The 23,089-nt window shown below is 35.4% G+C and overlaps 1 long non-coding RNA gene across 1 annotated transcript in view; it reads right to left on the reverse strand.

The window, feature by feature from the left end:
• Positions 1 to 20,060, reverse strand: part of LOC149131493 (uncharacterized) — a 135,725-nt gene extending 115,665 nt beyond the window's left edge. The window contains exon 1 of the long non-coding RNA XR_016237746.1: positions 19,712 to 20,060. This is a non-coding gene — a long non-coding RNA (uncharacterized LOC149131493). The remainder of the gene's footprint in view (positions 1 to 19,711) is intronic.
• Between the last annotated feature and the right edge of the window lie 3,029 nt (positions 20,061 to 23,089).

Below are 23,089 nucleotides of genomic sequence, written 5' to 3' on the forward strand. Positions count from 1 at the left end.
CTATAGAAGAAGACATTTGCCCAAGATGCTATGCAGTGTAACTGAAACAGGAACCACGTGGTTGGGTCGAACACTAGTTATTTCAAAACGTTCATATGTTATGTAGAATAAAGTCCTAGTTGTATCTAGCATGCGGAAACAATATGAGCTGATGATAGAAATGTCTTTAATTATTAGTTAAATTATCAAAGGTTGCCTTGTGATCAACAATACAAATCATAGCGTTTTAATGTCTATATGGTGCGTTGATGCGCAGGTTTCTGCTTTTGAGTCAAAGCCGCAAATTAGGTAACGTACCGGCGTTCATTAAGATGCCAGAAGTCCGTTTGTTATTAATGAATTGAGTTAGATCGGAAGATAATGAAATAACACTAAACGTTCGAAAATAGCTTATGATGTAGAATTACGAGTCAGTTATTTCTTTTTAAGTATATTACAGAATAAGTATTTCTTGTGAGATTAGATATCAAGCAGGCAAACTCTTTAGGGCCGAGGAGAAATACTTCGCGTATTTCTTGCGATATATGACATTGAGTTCAAATCCCGCTGATGTCACATTTACATTTTAGCCTTCCAGGGTCGATAAAATACAATATGGTTCAAGTATAGCGATTTATGATGTTGAATGCTTCCTCTCACCTAAGTATTGATAACCGTATTTCATAATAAACAATTGCATTCCGATTCCATTCACATTCCTGTTACTCTCACATCTTTATTTAAAAAACACTGAGGTCTATTCTGCATTTCATCATTTAAGAGTGGGTAAATTTGAATATCATTCAAGTATAGAGATCGATGGCATCGACTATTTCTCCTCACCCCAAAATTGGTGGTCTTGAACCTAAATCAAAAATCTGATTCCAGCCCTTTAAATTCTAAATTCAAAATCCCGATAAGTTCAACGTCGCTTTTCATCATCTCAGATCAGTCAAGTACATAGTTTCATTATATCAACTAAATCACCCTCGCCTCAAAATTGCTGACCTCCAGCCTAAATTAGTTATCTGCGTTATGACATATGTATAGAAGTCAATTTCCTCACTAAACTTGCTAAGAAAATGCCCCGGCATGGCACCCTTCCAATGATTAAAATCTAATTGCTTCTCTCTCTCTCTCTCTCTCTCTCTCTCTCTCTCTCTCACACACACACACACACTCAATCACACACACGTACAGACACATGCATGCACACATACACATTCAAACACTCGAACACACACGCAAACACGCGCGCACACATTTGTGCGTGTGTGAGTGTATGTGTGAATGTATGTTATATACATTTAAATATGTGTATATTAACATATATTTTTACGTATGTTTGTGTATGTATATATACATGTGTGTGTCTGTGTAGACATAAATGTGTGCGTGTGTGTCTATGTATCTACATGTAACTAGGTGTGTTGTGTAGGTTTGTATGGTTGTATGTACGTTTTCTAAAATGTACGGCATTATCGATTAAACGTTTGGTAATATAACAATATCGGTGAATTATTAAAGGTATAAATATGAATTTATGATTTAAATAAGTGCTAATATTTTAGATGTAATGTGCCATTAGGTATTATAAGCACCAGTTTGAGACAGAAAATGTGGAACTCACTCTCGTTTCTGTCTGAAATCGGCACGTATTACACAACTTAATGTGAATTTATTTTCAGAATAAAACAACTATGTAGATTTTGACTCTGGTGTAATTATCGACAATAACTGATTTTCATTCATAATTTTAGTAAAAGTTTCCATGAATATCTCTTGGGTATTTCGTGGTTCGCTGTAGGCTCATCATGGCGAATTTAGAAATAAATTGCATCAGAGTAAAAATATCACCTATGATTTCATCACCTGGTAATTTTATGGTAAGTTAATAATATCGTGGGCCAACACAGACTTGCTAAACTCATCGTCACTGGCGAAACTCAAGGAAATTCTATGGGTTTCGCTAGAGCATGTGTTGGCACTCCGTCGCTTACGACGTCGAGGGTTCCAGTTGATCCGATCAACGGAACAGCCTGCTCGTGAAATTAACGTGCAAGTGGCTGAGCACTCCACAGACACGTGTACCCTTAACGTAGTTCTCGGGGATATTCAGCGTGACACAGTGTGACAAGGCTGACCCTTTGAATTACAGGCACAACAGAAACAGGAAGTAAGAGTGAGAGAAAGTTGTGGTGAAAGACTACAGCAGGGTTCGCCGCCACCATCCCCTACCGGAGACTCGTGGAGCTTTAGGTGTTTCCGCTCAATAAACACTCACAACGCCCGGTCTGGTAATCGAAACCGCGATCCTATGACCGCGAGTCCGCTGCCCTAACCACTGGGCCATTGCGCCTCCACTCGCCAGAGAATACTAAGCACAATAACAACAGATGCATATAAAATTATAAAACAGCGCAACACCCATCACAATAAGAACCTTGTACAATCCTGCATTATTCAAGCAACTCTAATAATTTGTCTTTTAAGAATGTTTTTTTTTTCCTTTTCTTCCATTTGGAAATACTAGTTTTAATACATTGTCTGTGATTCTATTTTAAAAGGAACTTTGCTTTAATTTGTTCATGTATATATTGAATAAATTTGATTATTATAATTTGATTTTAATCTTAGAATTTCTTTTGTAGAATGTTTTTTTTTTTTTACGACAATTGTAATTTATTTTTCATTCTTAATGAAATGAACTGCGTTGTTGTGGCAAATAAAAATGTTAAATAATATTTAGTTAGATATTTACTCTAAGAATAAAATGTATGACGACGAATTTACCGATGAGTATTTTGTATGCGATGTAATTGCCTTGCCATGACGTACTCAGTCGATGCAACTTAGTCTGTTGCTCTACAGCTCCATCTACCTTCGTACTAACATAAATTAATTGACTATTCACAACGTTACAATGTCACACACTTAGGTGGAATGTCATAATCAACTATAAGGACTCATAAAAATTTGCTAGAATCTTTTCTACTCTAGGCACAAAGCCCAACATTTTGGGTAGGGGGCCGTTGATTAGATCGACACCGATATGCAACTGGTACTTAATTTATCGACCACGAAACGATGAAAGGCAAAGTCGACCTTGAACTCAGAACGTAAAGACAGACGAAATACCGCTAAGCTTTTTTCCCGGCGTGCTTACGTTTCTGCTAGCTCACCGCCTTATAGATTTGTTAGAATGAAAGAGATGAGAGTCCGTCATCGACAGGATTTTAAGTAGGTAGTATACCCGACGATGACGTCTCTGCGAGGGTTCTCTACCTAACAGACATAATAGCCAAATCTTCTTTAAAATGTGCTCTTTAAAGAAGGGGAAGATAAATTGAATAATAGAAACATACATAACCATATATATAATGGCTGTAGAAAGGTAAGGTAGAATGGGAAAGTACTCTCGCTTTTTAATAATTTTACTTGATCAAATCACAGTTAGGACAAAGATAACAACAGCAGTAAACAAAAGGACCCTAAAACATAATCCGTTACCCTGTGACTAGTAATACAAATTTTCGGCCTTTCTGCATCAATATTTGAGAAAAGAAAAAACAATGAAAAAGAGACAATAATGGGAAACAATGCAGGCATGTCATAAACCACACACACACACACACACACACACACACACACACACACATGGCAGTCGCATTGAATGATAGCTAAATCCACAATTTTTTTATTCTCATTTTTTTCCTCGTGTCCCTTTCTATCGAAGAGCGAAGGTCGAAGGTCCTCAAAATATTTCTGTCTAGCAAGCTTCTCCCAATTAGGAATTATGAGAAGTAATTAGGACATAACCTAGATGCTTCGCAGTAGGACAGAACTTTAAAATTTATTAGCCCTACACACATGGCTGCGCCTGTTTTACTGATGTGATATTTGAGGATCACAGCTCAGTGGGGCAACTCCTATATTTGTCAACTGAGACTGCTGTTTCAAATCCAGCCATAAGCACATTTCACTGCGATGAAAAGAGGTCTGAACGCACTACCAACGAATCGGAATAGTCGCAGAGTAACATTATATCCACATTATGTCCTTCATTTCGTTCCATAGTTAAGCTAGTATAATTGTTAGCGTAATCTGAAGAATAATGATTACAAATCTCAGTGTAGAAACGATGATTATAGATTTAAGTGATGTTCCCTCCCGAGACTGCACTTTGAATACGACATATGTGGACAATTACGCCTTCTAAAGTTATCAAATATTCCAAACAAAATATATCAGAAGAAATTATATATGGCTGTGTGCTAAGATGGTTGCTTCATAACCTCATAGTTTCGGGTTCAGTCACACTGCGTAGGGACTTGAACAGGTGTCTTCTACTTAAATCCTAGTCCGACTGAAGCCTTGTAAGCGAATTTGGTAGACAAAAACTATGTATACAAACACACACACACACACACACACACATATATATATATATATATATATATACCGGAGTAAGCACATGAAATGTGCAACAAGGTGGAAAAAAGAGTACGCAAATACCAGAGGTAGAGTAATATGCTTAAGTATATATATATATATATTTATATACATATAAATTGTTGCTTGTGTTCGTGTCTGTCCCACTCCCTGCTGTTTCACAACCGGTTTTGGTTTGTTTATCAACCTGTAACTTTAAGGTTCGGCAAAAAAAAAAAACCGATAGAATAAGTAACAGATGTTTGAAAATACGTGCTGGCGTCGATTTGTTCGATTAAAACTCTTTAGAGGAGTACTACAGCCTGCCCAGAGCCAAATTACCGAAAGAAATAAGAAAAAGAAAACGCTAAACGATTACATACATCATAAGTGTATATATTTACTCTTTACTCTTTTACTTGTTTCAGTCATTTGACTGTGGCTATGCTGGAGCACCACCTTTTAGTCGAGCAAATCGACCCTAGGACATTCTTTGGATGCCTAGTACTTATTCTATCGGTCTCTTTTGTCGAACCACTAAGTTACGGAGACGTAAACACGTCACCATCGTTTGTCAAGCGATGTTGGGGGGATGGGGCAAACACAGACACACAAACATATACACACACACACATATATATATATATATATATATATATATATATATATATATATACGACAGGCTTCTTTCAGTTTCCGCCTACCAAATCCACTCACAAGCCTTTGGTCGGCTCGAGGCTATAGTAGAAGACACTTGCCCAATGTTCCATTTAGTGGGAATGAACCCGGAACCATTTGGTTGGTAAGCAAGCTACTTTATTTCAATAAATTTCGCCATTAACGGCGTTACATAGAGGGGACAAACAAAGACAGACAGACAGACATAAAGTAGCTGCGGGCTGGACATGGACTTTAATGAGATGAGGGTGATGAGGATGAAACAAATAATGATAGAGGTACCAGCGCCCGCCGACTGATAACCCCTCGAAAACATTCTTTTTTTTCTTCCCCTTTTAAGATTATGATTTTTACACAATTTCAGTATATTAAGCAAGCTACTTACCACACAGCCACTCCTGAACCTATTTGGTTAAAAAAAAATCTTGGCTGGAAATCATAACTATGTCTACTGTAAGTTTTACCGTTAAAAATATCTTATTTCATATCCCTCGATGTTTCTATCCTCGTATGACGTAAACATACAATTAATCGAAAACGAACAGAAGAATTTCATAAGGCTGCTTTCATACAATGGTAGAAAATATGTCATCTTTACAGAAGATCTGGTTTCGTAACCTATGGGCGGGTAGTGTCCACTGTTCCCATCCAGTAATCTTGTAAGCAAATATTTTACACGGTATCACTTTTTCAAACTTCCCTCTTAAACATGCCAGCATATGGTCCAAATTGCTACGGGTACGGCTAATGTGTATGTGTGTGGTTGTGTGTGTGTGTGTGTGTGTGTGTTCTTTTATTCTTTTACTTGTCTCAGTCATTTGAATGCGGCCATGCTGGAGCACCGCCTTGAGTCGAACAAATCGACTCCCAAGACTTATTCTTTGTAAGCCTAGTACTCATCCTATCGGTCTCTTTGGCCGAACCGCTAAGTTACGGGGGACGTAAACACACCAACATCGGTTGTCAAGTGATGATGGGGGACAAACACAGACACACAAATACACACACACACACACACACACACACACACACGCACATATACATATATATATTTACATATATAAAGAGGTAGATGCAATATAATACCGTAAAGAAGAAATATTATCGTCACTAATTGTGTAGGAGGGTGCCGATGCACCTATATTGCGAGAAATAAGAGGTAAAACCTCTTAATGCTGTAAGATGCGTGCGATTTAAAACATTATGTTAGTTAAAGGATGTGCTGAATATAACATTTGCAACAAATATACCTAGAATGATAGGTAGTGATTCCTTGCCCAAGCTACCACGTAGTGGAACTGAACCCGAAACCTTGTGGTTAGGGTGTAACTTTACCTTTGTTTCTCCCTAATGTTTCCCTAATGATGCAACACAAGTTCCAGAAACAAGGGTACGTTTCCACTAGCATTTCGGCGCTACAGAGAGATTATATCAAAAGAAATGGATTATCATTTTACGGCCGATTACTGCTTCAGATTGCAACGAGATTTGTCTGATGTACACAATAGAATCATAAAACCTCCACCTAAGTTTATTATACAGTACCTATGTACACCTAACTTTATTTCTAATATGTGCTTGGTTTAGCATGTTACGTTTTTATTTTCCTGAAATTAAGGTAAATATATTTTCTTCAATCTTTCTCCTCTCTCCTGCGTTTAAAATGTCTCCCAGAACTTATCCTGTCAACTATATAACAAATTATTCTTTCGGTTCAACATCACGTTACACATTAAGTCTATCCCTTAAATGAAACTAGTTGAATGAGACTAGATCTTATGAAAAAATATTCCCACTCGGTGTGGAGGCTAAACAGTGTACTTTTCTCTCTTATCTTACCATTAAATGGTGTCCCTGTGTGGAGGCCGATCGTTCTCTTGATCTCTTAATTTCATTCTAGAGTCAACACGTTACACACTTAACGTCTGTAATATCTAGTTTCTGCTTTCTAGCAACAATTATACACGCCAAATATACAGCAAATATAAAAAAGGAAAATGGCTAGGTTATTGATGCAAACTCATGAAACCATAATAAAAATTGTAAAGTAAATTTATGATTGATTTATGTCTGATAATCCCTGAAAAATAAAAACAAAACATAAATTATATTATTCGAAGTGATATTTCATATGGTATTTAAGTTCACAAAATATACATTAAAAAGCTTTTTGTACATGTTTTCAGTTAATGGTAGAAGTGTTCAAAGAAGGTATTAAAAATGGCAAAATAAAACTGTTTTTATTAATAGCTTCGAAAGTCTGCGTGATGTGAGAAAAACCGATATCACTTTTGAATTCAGCACGCTAAATAAATTCACAATGATCTGACGAAATAAATTTGATACAGGTCGGTATTCGCTGTAAACGTTTCGCGTTCAAATATTTGCGTTTCTTCATTTCCAGTAAAGGACAAGCCAGGCGCTGGGAGCTATGTAATTGATTGATTCCTTCACGTTTCAAAATAAGTGTATACTGACATCACTGAATATATAGAGAGGGAATATCGAATACAGCTATGCAAATTTTACAAATAATAATAATAGTATTAAACATTTCAGCTATAGTTACAAAGCTGACATTTTGGGTGTGGGAGTTAGTCGAATATATTCTTTTCAACTCTAGGTAGAAGGTCCGAAAGTTTGGGAGGAGGGGAGTTCAGTCGATTAGATCGACCACAGTACGCAACTTGTACTTAATTTATCGATCCCTAAAGGATGACAGGCAAAGTCGACCTCGGCGAAATTTGAAATCAGAATGTAGCGACGGACGAAAAAGCGCTAAGGAATTCGTCCGGCGTGCTAACGCTTCTGCCAGCTCGCCGCCTTGACAACAACATTAATAATAATTTTTTTCTTTCTTTATAAGCTAATCACAAAGACTTGACCAGATACAGTCAAACACAAAGACGAGAGCAGTAGAAGAGTAAAGATATACGCAGGTGCTGAGAGGAGTAAAAGACGTTATAAAATACATAATTGGACGAATTAAAAAATTACAAATCAAATTATTGACATCGAATTAAAACTATGATAAAATACAATAAATAAAAGAAAGAACTAATATGAAATTTTAATTTAGACTTGCAATGATCAGATTAACCCACTTCTTTGATAATAACTGCGATGTATTTTATTCTACTTTTGTTTAGCTCTGGATATTACATTTCTGAAGGAAATTTCTGGTGCTATTTTGGGCAGTTGAGGAGAAAATGTCTCCTGGATAGCTGAAATATAACACTCCTTAAATTCTATCCAAAAGTTGAATTATTAAATTTCTGACGATTTTATTCTGTTTAAATTATGATCTCATTTTCTTTTCAATCTGCATTTAATTATAATATTATTTCCGTTTATTCTATGCGCGATTCATGTCAAGGTGTGTGGTTTAATGGTTAGGATAGTCGGCTCATGATCGTAAAGTCGTGTATTCGATTCCTGGTGGCGCTCCGGTTTCTTTATTTCACGTTGCTTTAGTCTACTCAGCAAACAAAAATGAAGTGTGCCTGTAATTCACAAGGGCCAACCTTGTCACATTCTGTGTCACACCGAATCTCCTTGAGAACTACGCTAAGGGTACGCGTGTCTGTGAGGTTCTCCTCCATATGCACGTTAATTTCACGAGCAGGCTGTTCCATTGGTCGGATGTACTGGAACCCTCGTCGTCGTAACCGACGGAGTGCCAATGATAAGCGATCATTCGATGTTTGTTTGTTTGGTAAAATGCAAGCTGCCTCTTCGGCGGAAGAAGTTCTCACACATACCCCACACAGAATTTTTACTTTTAATATTATTTGCTTATTCCATTGAGTCATATGTCGTTTAACTATTTTACTTTTACTTTAGATGCGGTCAACATTTTCCCTTTAGCTTCTCTTTAGCTCTCATCCTCTTAGGAGTACTCATTCGGGACAATTATCAACGCTATTGCAAGAAGCGAAATTCACCCCTCATTCCACTTTTACTAATGCCTTAATATCCATAAATAACATCCTCAGATACTTGAGAATAGTTTCGATAGCAGCCGATATATACAGGGCATCACTCAGTATTGATGTGATGGCTGAAAACCTCTCCTTCTATGAAGGACTGGAGATATCTTTTCCACGAGCAAAATTATAGTAAATTCAGCAAACCTATAAATATACCAGCGTCATTAAACTTTCCCACTACGCAAAGTACAATTAACACACCACATTAGACTGTTTAAATCAGTATTGTACGGATTATGTTATGTAGACATAGTAATATTGCCGTTGTGTTGACAGCATAAGAATCACAGACCATTCGGCTCCTTTTGTGACCTTATATCAAATTACCCATTCTATGCTGGAACACTATAACAATAGGCAGAGGCGTGGCTGTATGGTAAGAAGCTCGCTTCGCACCCGCATGCGTCTTGGTTCAGTCTCACTGCGTGGTAACTTGGGCAAGTATCTTCTACTATAGCCTCGGGCCGACCAATGCGTGGTGAATGGTGAATTGATTCGGCTGACGGAAACTGAAAGAAGCCCATCGTACACACACACACACACGCGCGCGTTTCTATGAGCATGTGTCTTTGTGTCCCTGTTTGTTACGAACCACTGCTTGATAACTGTTGCTGGTTTGTTTACATCCCCGTAACATAACATTTTGTCAAAAGAGACTGCTAGAATAAGTACCACGCTTAAAAAAGATAAATACTGGGGGCGATTCAATCGACTAAAAATACTTCTAGGCGTTGCCCCAGCATGACCGTAGTCTATTGACTGAATCGGATAATACATAAACTATGTATGAGGGCATTATAATGGTAGCAACATTTTGCTGAATACTAAATACAATACGGGATTTACAAAATCGTGACGTCAAACAAAACAACCACAAAGTGAAGTACTTTTTATCAATGCATACACATGGCAGGCGCCATAATGTAGAGGGTTAAGTATCTCTTATAAACTGTCTCGTGACTTGGTTTCAATTTCATGTCATTGATACTGTCGCATTTTTATAAATTCTCAAAGGTCAAAAGAACTAAGTTCTATTTACATTTCATTGCAAACACAGACATACACGCACAGACATATAGACAACATATACATATATATATATATATATATATATATATATACATATATGTATGTATGTATGAATGAAGGTAGGTATGTATGTGTATATAAATATACATATATGTATATATATTATATTATACAAATATATATATGTAAATATATGTATATGTATATATATATATATGTATATGTATATATGTATATATATATATATATATATATATATATATATATATATATATATATATATATATATATACACACTTAAAAGCGTGGATCCATTTTTATGTAATATATACGTTGTTACATTAATATCGAGAAAGTATTCAATATCTGAAACATATTTAAAATATATCTCATTCATACGCACAATAACCACAACGTTAAGGGATTTTTTTTTCAATCGTTATATATTCATGAGGCACTAACTATTATGCTCTTCTGAAATAGCATTATAATATCAATAGTAGCCTCAATGTCCTTGATAAATTTTATAAAAGACTATGATAATTAAAATATACTTTAAAATTCATCATATTGATTTTAATATAAGTATTGGATATATTATATATGCACAATATATCCGCTGAGAAAAAGCACTATATTATAAAATCTTACTTCCAAAAAGTTATAAATTTTCAGCCAAGCACATCAATAAAACAAAATCAATATATACATATGTTTAAAAACCTCCCTTTCGTTTTCTTTCTCACGTACACACACACACATACACCTCTCCCCATTACAATCGTGCTTTTATATTGGTAATAATTTTTATATGTTTTGGATCTAACAGAAGACTTAATATTGATAGAATAATTCATTTCGTTGTGTTACAGGTTCTCACAAACGAGCTGGAATTGTACAAAATGCAGATCTTTAAAAACTAAACTGTATTCTTGTTGACCTATATTGAGTATACATGTTTTTGATATCGTTCCAACTCTGATTTTCTTGACCAGATTCGTGATTTCCGATATGGTGGCCGATTTCTATAAGGTTGAAAGCGTTGGAAAATTTTCAATTTCCTAGACTAACTTAAATCGTGCTCCGACCACAACGTCTGTTCCTTTAGCTTTTTCTTCTCTCTAACAATTCCTAATGCTTTCTACTTGACATGCTTTGTCCTGTACTAGCACTGAAAACAACTTTGGTTTCTAGTACTAAAATCACGTGACTGGAATATGATAATTGAAACTAGAACCTTTTGTTACTTGCACCTCTTTAAAATCACCGTTATCATTAACAACTTCTCTTTTCCCGGACACCAATCGGATCCTGGGATACTAATGTATACCCCGATGGGCCAAAACTTCGCCAAGCTGTTTAGTGGTTACGTTTAGCCCTCCAGAACTATTCTTTTATTATTTTACTTGTTTCAGCCAGAGGAAATGGACATGCTGGGGTACCTCCATATGAACAGTATATTCGTATCACGTCTAGTATCTGCACAGGGTCATCTTTATCATTTACACAAAATCTGTTATCTTCGTTACCATGCTGGAAATATTTGCTTTTCCTGAGAAAGAAACCTCTCTCACTACATCTTTAACAAACTCACTCGCTCTCACTTTCTTACTGATAATCCATTTCAATATCGTTTCACTTCACTAACAGCACATATTCCGCTACACGACTGGTTTCCACGGAGTTTCTGCCGAGCAAATTCATTCAGAAAACACTGGTCGAAGCTATAATTAGAAGACACTTGCCCAAGGCAACCTGCAGTACACTGGGAATGAACCAAGAATCTGCAAAGCCTACATCATAACCACACAGCCAAACTTAAGATTATTTTATATGTTTATATGAAATAGTTCGCAACACAATAGATTTAAAAACACAGAGATCAAATAAACAAATATTTTCTAGGAATATAATTACTTAAACGAAATTTTAAGACTTCAAATAGCTTTCTGGTGATTACGTGTACATATTCACGAAAAGTTAACAAAAAGAAGGGAAAAAATAACACTGATCGTATATCATATTGATATCATAGGAAAGAAATAATAACAATAAATATTTTAAACAATGGAATATCAAACAATCCAAGCCGAGAAAATGTAGAAGGAGGAGCATAAAAAAAAAATACATGGAGAGAGTAAGAGGGGAAAACTATCATCATCATCATTAGTATTATTTTTTTGTTTTTCTTTTCCGTCTTTTTTTTTTCTGGTAATGTATATGAAATCTTATTTGAAAGAAAATGATTTTTGAGATTGTCTTATCATTGTAAAGAATCAAACTTCACCTACATTTAAAATACAAAGTCTTTGGTTGAAATAAAAGGTGTGTATGCATAATTTTGCACACGAATAAAAAAAAAATACCAGTGAAAAAAATAACGGAATAAATATATAAATATATAAAGGTGGCAAAAAAAAAGTAAACTATAATTAAAGAAAGGGTGAATTAAAATAAAGATAACAGTAAAAAAAAACAAAAAAAACGCACATTATAATTTCAGAACAAAGAGATTTCCCCACCATTAAAGAAAAAAATATCGAAATCAAAATAGTGTTACGCATTTCCTAACAGGTAAAAATTGAATTAAAAATGAAAATGACAGACGGTAGCATTGCTTAAGGAGGAAAGAAAAACAAAATTATTTTGTAAAAAACAGATAAAGACAAGGATGATGAAGCCGTAACATAATGTGGATAACTGTGTAAAATAAATCACCTAAAGGCGATGACATATACATATACATATATATATATATATATATATATATATATATGCAGATGTACGTATAATTATTTATTTATTTATATATATATTGTATATATAGATATATGTGCACATATATATACACACATATATGTATTTGCATATGTACGTATAATTATATATATATATATATATATATATATATATATATATATATATACATATATATATATATATATACATATATATATATATATGTATATATAAATATATATATGATGTGTTTATGCCTATGTACATATGTTCATATACGTATGTGTATATATACCTGTGTGTATGCATATGTACGTATGTGTGTATATATGTGTTTTTGTAAGCATATACAAGCGTAAATATATTCGTGTACGTATATATATACACAAAACCTCTCATAAGCATATAAATATATATGTATCCTTCTGTATCTACATATATACATATTTATACACAAACACGCACATACATATACACACATACATACATACATACTGAAGGTGATATTGTAAGAAACAAGATCAGAAGGCACACGTATATGAAATTACTTTTTTTTAAAAACATTTAACGCTTTAGGGTAGGAAAATAGGATATGTTAGAAAATTAGTGAGATACTTTGTCAATGGTATTAACGAAAAAGAGATGGGAGAAAAGAAGATGGGAGAAAATACAAAAAAAGCTGAAGAAAAAACATGAAGGAAAAGCATGTCAAATATAAAAAATGTTAGATGCTATCTTCCTCAAATTTTGTGCCACGCGCAGCACTATATTGTTATGCTTTTTGGGTGATGTGAAGAAAAAAACTGTAGAAATAAAATGCCGTTGGTTTATGACGTTTCATACATTTGTTATATTTCGTTACTAAGCAGTAATACGGAATAATGATATGAGAAAATGTTTGATTTTACAAAAATGCAAGCACATATATACACATATTTATATATGAACTCGCAGAGTATAGAAATACTTAGATGTACGCACGAAAGAAATACGCCAATATATTCTATTCTTCTATTATTTTCTTTACTTGTTTCAGCCATGTGACTGCGGCCATGCTGGAGCACCGCCATGAAGGGATTTTAGTCGAACAAATCAACGCCAGGACTTATTTTTTAAAGCCTAGTACATATTTTTATGGCTGATATTAATATCGCTAGAATTTGTTTTTAAAAAGAATGATATTGCTGCGTGATAACTCCTTTTGAAAGGCCGAATATCATTTCAGATAGAGAAAAGGCACTGAAGAAAGAATTCATCAGAAACTGCCGTCTTAACGTCAGAGTGGTCGCAAACAACATGGAGATGTTGCCATACTCTGTTAGAAAAGTCTTAAAAGAACTAGGATATGAAAGGAGAATTTCAAGAAAGAAACTGTTAATTTCAGACACATATGAAGGAAAAAAATTATGACTGGGGTTGGAGGAACGAGAGCAAGGAAGAAGAATTTTGGCAGTCTGTGGTGTGCCGGACGAAAGTAAGTTTTGCTAATATTCGAATTCAAGACTAGTCTATGTATGTAGGGACAAAACTGAAACTTGGGAGACTAAGTGATTGCAAGCTACCGTGAAACATGGTGGGATCGGAGTCATGGTTTGGTTTTGCTGTCTGAGTAGAAGGGAAACCTGAACTGATTTTCGTGGAAAACCGGTTGGGTGGTCCGAAATACTGTGATATGTTAGAAAAGGGACTTCTTCCGATTTACGACACCGGTAAAATGGATAGGAACACTTCTCTTTCCATTCCCTACCCTTGAACAACCAACATACAGCTACTGTAGGCAACAATGAACTTACCTTTTAAAAGTCCAACCATAATTTTTCTGCCATCACTTAATTTAAAGACAATTCGATGCAAGTAGGGCCTTACTTTTCGTACAAACAATTATTTGTAGTAGCTGTTACGAATCTAAACTCCTGTTTGTAGTTTGAAAGAAAATTACACCACTGTCGCTAAGCACTATTTTAAAGTGCGATTTTATGGCTTCGAATTGCTCTAAACGCATTTGATCATAAAGATGTTTGAAATTTAGTATTTTTAAAGGTAACAATAAAATTAGCTCCGACGGCATGAAAATAGGTCCGACAAATTTTATTAATATCTGAAAAGATACTAAGTTTCCAACATTTTTATGGCAGAGAGTTATGAGAGGTAATAATGTATGAGAGAGTGAGTTCAATACGTATTTCAGTTCCGAACGATATGAAGCACTGTTATGGTTAAATTATTACTTGATACAGTTAGAAGTGTCACTAAATATTGAGAGACGGGTAAAGCATGAGGAACAGTAGAAGTGTCATTGGATAGTAAGAGAGAGGGGGTCGGGGGAGTGAAGTTGAAAAAGTTACATACTGACACACTGATATTCGCTTTCGCATTTATCATATATATATATATATATGTATATATACACACACTTATATATACATACACACACATATTTATATACATCAGCAGCATTATCATCACCCCTTTGCCTCGTGCTCCTCCTCCTTCTAGTCTTCTTTTTCTCGTTCGCCGTCTTCTGTCTTACGTATTTATTTTTCTCTCGCATTCAATTCTCCACGAACACTCATTATGGAAATCATAGCTGCAATCTGATATGTAAAATATATTGACATAAGAATTCATTTAATTCCAATATGTCTTTCATTTCGAGACAGCGGGCGATCCGGCAAATCATATAGATGACGTTCTATCTCTAAAAAGCAAACTATTCCGAAAATCCAGTATTTCAGTTATGAAACCCTACCTACAAGAACGAAAAGCACATATAAAACTGAGAGGCGAATGTTTCAGTTTATGTTTCAATAAAGACATATTCTTTACAACTGAGCGCCCTTTTGTCATTCGTACGACACAAAGGCAATGTAAGTATATACGTACTTATATACATACGTATATACGTGTTTAGAGAATGAGAAATACAAGTAGTTTGATATATATATATATATATATATATATATATATATATATATACACATACATACATACATACATACATACATACATACACACACATACATAAGCACACGGACATGCATATTTATATACTTATACATGTAAATGCATCATGGTATTGACTCAATCATTAAAAGCTGTTATGTACCCCTGGTCTCAATTGCAGTCCCAATTTTTCTTTTACGCCATTTTTTTTTCCATATTGTCTCAAATCGCTTGACTAAATCGTCTTCTTATTACCATGGAGGTCTTCCAAGTGAGTTTTTCTGATCCCCTGAGTTCTCCTCGGCAGCAGCACGCGTCCACCTCTTGTTTGTGAACCTTGCTACACGTCCTGCCCAGCAAAACTAGTGCATTTAGTACTCTCTGTTCACAACATCCACTCCGCTATGTTCTCGAACTTTTTCATTTCGAATGTGCTCTCTTAATGATAATCCTAGCGTAAAGTTTTCCACGACCATTTGCGTCGTAGCCAATTGATGCTCTATCCTTTTCGTAATTGGCCACGTCTCCCTTATGAGCTGTTTTAAAGTCAATATGTGCTGTATCGAAGGCGGCGAGCTAGCAGAAACGTTAGCACGCCGGGCGAAATGCTTAGCGATATTTCGTCTGCCGCTACGTTCTGAGTTCAAATTCCACGGAGGTCGACTTTACCGTTCATTCTTTCGGGGTCGACAAATTAAGTACCAGTTACGCACTGGGGTTGATGTAATCGACTTAATCCGTTTGTGTGTCCTTGTTTGTCTCCTCTATGTTTATCCCCGCGTGGGCAATAAAAGAAATAAGAAACGTTTGCACCCCGGTCGAAATGCTAAGTGGTATTCCGTCTGCTGTTACGTTCTGAGTTCAAATTCCGCCGAGGTCGACTTTGTCTTTAATCCTATCAGGGCCGATGGTCGATAAATTAAGTACCAGTTACACACTGGGGTCGATGTAATTGACTTAATCCTTTTGTCTGTTCTTGTTTGTCTCCTCTATATTTAGCACTTTGTGGGCAATAAAGAAATAAGAAACGTTAGCAAGCCGGACGAAATGCTTAGCGGTCTTTCGACTGTCTTTAGGTTCTGATTTCAAATTCCGCTGAGGTCGACTTTGTCATTCATCCTTTCGGCGTCGATAAATTAAATACCAGTTGCGTACTGGTGTCGATCTAATCGACTGGCCCCCTTCCCCAAAATGTCTGGCCTTGTGCCTCGAGTAGAAAATAATGTGCTCTATCGTACTATACTTATGGAAACCTGCTTGATCCTCGGCTGTCGGTCGTCCAGGTATTTTGATTGTCTGGTGAGTTTGACCTTTGTTAGCAGCTTATGAAGATGAGACAAAAGGCATATGGAGCGGTAGTTTTGAGATCATCTCTATCATCCTTCTTATGAAGCAAGATAGTATTTCAATATTCAGTGAAGATATTTTACTCTCCTTTAGAGGGTAGAACGAGGATTTGCCAGAGCTCTTCACTTCTGCACCTTAACATCTCTCCTCTGATGCCATTTTCTCCTGAAGTCTGTGTCCCTTTCCATCAGCTTGAAGGCATTTCCAATTTCACTGATCAGAACATGTGGCATTTCTAGCATCTGAAGCGGTGTAGAATCGAGCTTCACTGATGATTTAAATAGGTTAGTGGAAAAGGTAGGTTTTGCCACCGTGAGCTCATATTTATTCTTAAGCGTCGGAAACTCATCTTATAGAGTTTTAGCCCCAGGAAAATCTATCTGAGCTTTTCCTTTCCTTTGGAGCCTGCATTAATTTCTACAATTTATAATTATTTAAGGCATTCCTTAGAGGTTGTCTGTCGCTTTGCATTCACATATATAATCATATACGCGTAAATATGCTTATCGATGTATTTCTTTAAATTCTCTTTCCTCTGTGTGTGTGTGTGTGTGTGTGTGTGTGTGTGCGTTCGTGAGTGCATTTGCCTATACATACTACACAGAAATGTATTTTGACGTTAAGTATGAAATATGTTGCTTTGTGTCTAGAAACATCCTAATTGCTCTTACATAACGGCTATAATTGTTTTCTTTTCTGCAATCAATTCGCATTCGATGACAATTATCTGCAAATATTGTAAAGAATTTTCTTCATGGATATTTGCCATGAGACATTGTTAATGAGTTTTAGTTGTCCAATGTACAGCATTTACGAATCTCTTCTTACGACTGTATTCTTAATGCTTGTGTAACGATAGTTTGTATACAAAAATTTTTACAACTAAAACAAAGAAAAGCCGAATATAATATATATGCCTTTAGTTATTGAATCTGGTTAAATTTCGCTGATGACATAACTACAGATGCACATTTACCTTGTTCTTCATCATTAATGTGCACTTATCACTTGCTTCTGCACGAACATTTATAAGCTACCTTTTTTTTTATTTGATTTTATAAGTTACCTTTTTTCTTATTTGAATCTGATTTGGTTACATATAGGAAATTTTGCACGATCCTTTTGTATGCATGTGGACAAGCAACAATATTTTGTTTCGAATTTCCTACGACTGACAGTTTGTACGCGCGCCCGCGCGGACACTTTCTCACACACACAAAGACAAAAAACACGCACACACACAGATATGTACCTCTATATTTTGTATACATATATATGCGTGCGTGCGTGCGTGCGTGCGTGCGTGCGTGCGTGCGTGCGTGCGTGCGTGCGTGCGTGCGTGCGTGCGCGTGTGTGTGTGTGTGTGTGCGTGCGTGTGTGTGTGTGTGTGTGTGTGTGTGTATACAGGCTGCGTAAGGTATTTGAGGGCATACCTTTTTGGTTCCATTGCTGCATTTTTTGCCAAGTATATATAATCATTTGTTTCAGAAAATAATAATGGCAGACTCTCAGGTTACTCAAGAAATGAGGAGGCATGTTGTTATTGTGGTTATAAAGGCTGGCCATAGTGATTTAGAAATATCTTTATTTTTAAATGTTGTCAGATCTTTCCGTCTGCAAAGTTTGTAAGGAGCTGAGAATGAAGATGGAAACTTATCACCAGTATAAACGCATAAAAGCATTCTAAAAGCTCTGAAATCACCAGAACACCTGAATTTATCCAGCAAGTTCAATACACCATTGATTACAGTCCCAGAAAACCCATGAGGTCAATTGCAAAAGATCTCCGTGTGTCAGAAGGAACAGTCAGAAATGTTGTCCACAAAGACATCAGATATAAGTCTTATATGACGAGGAAAGGTCAATTTGTCAGAAAAAGCAAAAGAAAACCACTACATCAGATCTAAAAGGCTCTTAAACAAACTGAAAAATCCAGAAGAAGATTTGATTTGGTTTTTCTCAAACGAGAAAAACTTCGACCAAGATCAAAACGTTAACAGAAAAAAATGACAAATGATTATGTGCAGACCCTTCTGAAGTTCCAAGTGTTATGCATACAAAATTTCCTGCAACTGAAAACTTATAAATGTATTCACAAAATTCTCACATTTACTCTTACTTAACTTACGCAGAATATATATATATACATATATATATATATATATATATATATATATATATATATATATATATATATATATATATATGAATATCATATATTATATATTATTTATGATATACATTTCCATATACGTTGTAGGCAACAGAGTATTCAATAGTTACCTCAATACATTACTAAAAAAATTCATTTCATAGAACTTTACTTATATACAAGATCCGTAGGCAAGAATACAATTTTTCAGTGTTGTCAACGAATGATGAAGAAAATTGAATATATAACTAAAATTAAATAATATATATATATATATAAATATATTCAGAAAAAAGATATAATCAAAAGTAACTTTTGAAATGAAAGTATGAACGAATAGAAAGAAATATGTAAATTGACAGTTAAATTATTTGATACTTAGCATGAAATCTATACGAAACAAATGCGAAGGTGGTATACTTACGGAGCTGTGAGTCACGACTACCTTATGTCGTTATATATTTATTTAGTAGTGAGATGAAACGACATAGAAGAAAATTTTATATGATGCGTCCATTAATTTTAAGTCAAGCATCGTCCTTATGCGAAACCGTCTTTAAACACTACGTGACGGCTTATATAATCACAATATCGTTTTTAAAAATTTTATTGCATAAATACAATAGAATATTTTTTTCAATATATAGTACATGCAGCATCCATGTTATTATGTTGAAATTGATGTTCAGTTGACAGTAAATACTTAAACTTTTATTTGTGTTGGATAACAGTGAAACAGGAAACAATAAGATGTTGTCATAGCAATGAAACGTTCGTCGGGGTTACGCAAGGGAAATCACTCTGCATGGTATAAACATAAAACTAGGCATTTCGTCATAATAGTTCCACGTAGTTTTTCTTTTATCATTATAGCGACTTATGTCAATAGATGAAAAAATATCATTAATATATGAGAAGTAAAAAAAAAAAAAGAAAATGAAGCTTTGGCTTCGCATGCAAAGGAATGAATTTTAAATTGAATTTAGAATTCCTGCATGCATACATCCATACAGACATTCATTCATAAATACATACATATAACGTAAATGTTTAAAGAAGTTCGTGATTTTATCATTATAATCAAGTTTTCAATAGCTGCTATTAATCATTTTCAAATATCATATATATATACCAACGCTTTTTTTTTTGCGCAGCAAATGATGTTTACACAGAAGACATACAAATAATTACAAATTCGATATAGTGTCTCATAAAATTTAGACGGTAAAATGCTATGTTAAATTAACCAGAGAAATATTGTTGGTTTTACATGAGAGCAATCATAATGGTTTGAAAATATAGGTGGCTCAAGATAAGCTACCAACGGGTACTGTACAAATAAGTAAATGAATTAACGTTAGAAAGATAAAGCGCCTTCCCAAGTGTTATAGATTCATAAGGCCGGTTTCTCGGATTTCTGGTCTATATACTCAGCAGTGGTCAATCGGAAGAATACTCATTTTTATCAATTGAGTAAACTGAAGCAATTTGAAATAAAGTATTTTGCTCAAGAAAACTATGACTCTCCCGGTTCAGGAATCGAACTCACAATCTTATCATCATGACTGCAACACCTCCGCAAATTAACATTCTGCTAGCTTTAGTTTAGTCAATCAATAGATCTCGTTTGAGTGTCTTAATATTGGTTGTTATACTCACAAACATTTGACTATTGCATCCTCCCAGCCTTCAAATTCAATAATATTCTCGGAATTTCAAACGTAATCCTGTATTAAATCTTAATTTTTCTCATCCGACTTCTCTAACGGGAGATGATATCTGATTGAGTATTCTCTTTCCGATATCGCTTTAGCCACGCTTCTTTAGACGAAATGCTCCAATAGTTGAGCTGCCGCCACCCTCCGCCTATATTGGGCCTGTACCATTCTGCTCAGTTCTGTAAAACCTTCACCATAAGTTTCTTAGATGTTATCGTCAAATTAGCTTACGGTCTTCCACTTATTATTTTGCCATATGCCATACCTGTTAACAAGAACTTGTCAAAGTCTTGTCTGCTTAGTATATGACCAGTGAAGGTCCACTTTTTTTTCATGATTGCATTCAAAATGTTTTCCTGATAGCGTATCTCGTGAAAGATCCATTCATTAGGTCTTTATCCGCCCAACTTATTCTGAGAATGTGTGTAAAACACCAGTTTTCATAGGCTTCAAATTTCTTTTTACCAATTTTCTTTATAACCCAGCATTTAGCTACATATGTGACTATGACAAAATATTATTGAATTGAGAAGTATTTGTATTTGTAAGGTGAGAGCTTTATTCTTCCATATACTATTCAGTGATATCATTGCTTTCTTGAATACACCGAGTCTTCTCTTGATTTTATGGGTGTCATCACCTCAACCAGAGAATATATATTTAGATAAAACTGACATTCAAGTCATGTTCACTGGCTAAATGTCGAATCTCACCACTTAATCAGCAGGGCAATAGAATTGTGTGAATATAAGCGTTAAGTAGGTGATAAGTTCACAAGTTTAACTTGTAGGAGTGAATTCAATGCATTAGCTACTCGATATATACTCAGGATGTGAAGGCACATGGCTTAATGGTTAAGTTATTCGGCTCCCGATCATAACGTCGTGACTTCAACTCCCGGCAGCGCATTGTGATCCTAAGCAAGACAATTTATTTCACGTTGCTCCTGTTCACTCCGCTGGCAACAGTGAGGTGTACATGTAGTTCAAAGGACCGACCTTGTCACATTTTATGTGAGGCTGAATCTCCCCGAGAACTACGTTAAGGGTATGCGTGCCTGTGGAGCGCTCAGTCACTTGCACGTTAATTTCACGAACAGGCTGTTCCGTTGATGGGATCAACTGGAACCCTTGTCGACGTAACGTACGTTGCGTCAGTTACTCAGGATCTAACGGCATCCGAAATAGAAGACCATAACTAGTTTATAGAGCAGAATGGAACAATATGCGCATATGAATTTAATAAAAGGGTTTAGTTTGTAATTCAAAGAATAATAACTAATTTCTGTAGAATTCTGTAGGTTGCAACATTCCTACCGTTACATACAGTACAACTGCGAGATGGCAGAATCGCCAGCCGTGGGACAAAATGCTTAGCGGAATTTATTTCGACATGTTACGTTCTGGATTAGAATTCGGACAAAATCGACTTCATCTTTCACTCTTCCAGGATAGATCAAAAAATATCAATCAAGTTACTGGGGTCAACATAATCGAATGGATTCTAATCATTACTATTGGTGCAGGCGAGGGTGAGTGGTAAAATGTTTGCTTCACAACCACACTGTGGTTTCAGTCCCATTGCGTGGCACCTTCGGCAAATTTCTTCTACAATAAACTTGAGACGGCGAAACCGTTGTGAGCGCATTTCGTATACGGAAACTGAAAGAAACCCGCCGTGTATATATATGTATATATATGTTTGCGTGTATGTACGTGTGTTTGTGTGCGTGCGCGCGTGTATGTGTGTTTGTATCTGTATTTGCTTCCCCCACCACTATTTCATAAACAATGTTGATGTGTTTACGTCCCCGTAACTTAGCGGTTCGGCACAAAGAAACCGATAGAATAAGTACCATGCGTAAAAAGGAAACAAGTTCTGGTCTCGATTAGTTCGACTAAAATTCCACAAGATGGTGCTGCAGTATTGCCGCATTCTAATGAGTGAAACAGGTAAAATAAACGATAATAAAGATGACCATGGTATTAGTGTGAATATGTCAATGCATAATCGATATTTTTGATTTAATAAAGAGTACTTGATAAATAATATTTGATCAGGTAAACTCAATACGTCATTTAAAC

The sequence above is a fragment of the Octopus bimaculoides genome, chromosome 21 (assembly GCF_046866305.1).
Source record: "Octopus bimaculoides isolate indiv1 chromosome 21, ASM4686630v1, whole genome shotgun sequence".
Lineage (NCBI taxonomy): Eukaryota > Metazoa > Mollusca > Cephalopoda > Octopoda > Octopodidae > Octopus > Octopus bimaculoides.